The sequence below is a fragment of the Elephantulus edwardii genome, unplaced genomic scaffold (assembly GCF_000299155.1).
Source record: "Elephantulus edwardii isolate Elephantulus edwardi_28Jun2011 unplaced genomic scaffold, EleEdw1.0 scaffold00139, whole genome shotgun sequence".
Lineage (NCBI taxonomy): Eukaryota > Metazoa > Chordata > Mammalia > Macroscelidea > Macroscelididae > Elephantulus > Elephantulus edwardii.
In genome coordinates, this window is record NW_006399889.1 from 1 (window position 1) to 1,339 (window position 1,339).

Genomic DNA, 1,339 nt, shown 5'->3' on the forward strand with positions numbered 1-1,339 from the left:
CTATGAGTCACAACCGACTCGATGGCACATAACAACAACAACATATTTTCTTGGTAAATGTGGAAGAACAACTAACTCTGAATATGAAAGAAAAGGAGTTGGATCTGGAATAAGAATAATGATAAGCCCTAGAATATTTCTACAGGGACTAGGAAAGTGTCTAGAATTTAAGATAAAGATTGACAAGAAAATGGTATTGAATCCTACTAAATACTGTTTTAGTCCTGTCATGCATTCAGCCACTCTGGTGAATATTAATGATAAAAACAACTATAGATAACATCATTGTATTCTTCTAAAATTTTAGTCACTGTGCTATGCATTTTAATGTATAATTCTGAATAATCCTTGTATCAGTCCTTACAGTAAAAATGCTTATCTCACTGTACAGAACAGTAAATAGAGATAAAATTGTAGATGACGTTGGATTCTTGCTCTGCCACATGTATTATTTGTGTAGCTTGGGCAGATGCCACCACTTTGTTTGCTAAAAGTGAGGAGGACTTGAAGCACTTGTTGTAGAAGACCAAAGACTGCAGTCTTCAATATAAGTTGTATCTCAAAGTTAAGAAACAAAAATCCTATCCAGTAGACTGATATGTAGCATGAAACTGTCAATGACTTCATCTGACTTGTGTCCACAGTCAATACACTTGGTACTGGCAGCCAGGAGATCAGGAGATACACTGGAAATGTCTGTAGTCAGGGACCTCTCCAAATTATTGAGGAGCAATGATGTGAGTTTGTAGACTAAGTTGTGCTTGATTCAGGCTGTGGTCTTTTCAGTCACTTGCTATGCACCTGAGAGCTGGACAATAACTAGGGATGACAAATATTAATGCTTTTGAATTTTAATCTTCGAGAAAAGTATTGAATATCCTATGGACTTCCATAGGTTGTTTTTCCCCCCTTCTGCCCAGGAGCACGCCCTTGCTGTCCCCAAGGGCCTCTTCCCGCCGGTTTTTCGTGGGTACCTTTGAAAGACGCCTCTTCGTTATTGTCTGAGGTGACTTCCCCTTGTGCGCCACTCCCAAGTTTCCCTTCTGCCCAGGAGCACGCCCTTGCTGTCCCCAAGGGCCTCTTCCCACCGGTTTTTCGTGGGTACCTTTGAAAGACGCCTCTTCATTATTGTCTGAGGTGACTTCCCCTTGTATGCCACTCCCAAGTTTCCCTTCTGCCCAGGAGCATGCTCTTGCTGTCCCCAAGTATGGACTGAGGCTTAATGTCAAGAAGACAAAGATTCTCACCACTGGACCAATTGGCAGCATCAGGATGGATGACGAAGAGATTGTGATTGTTCACAGCTTCAGTTTGCTCGGCTCCACAGTCAACACTCTTG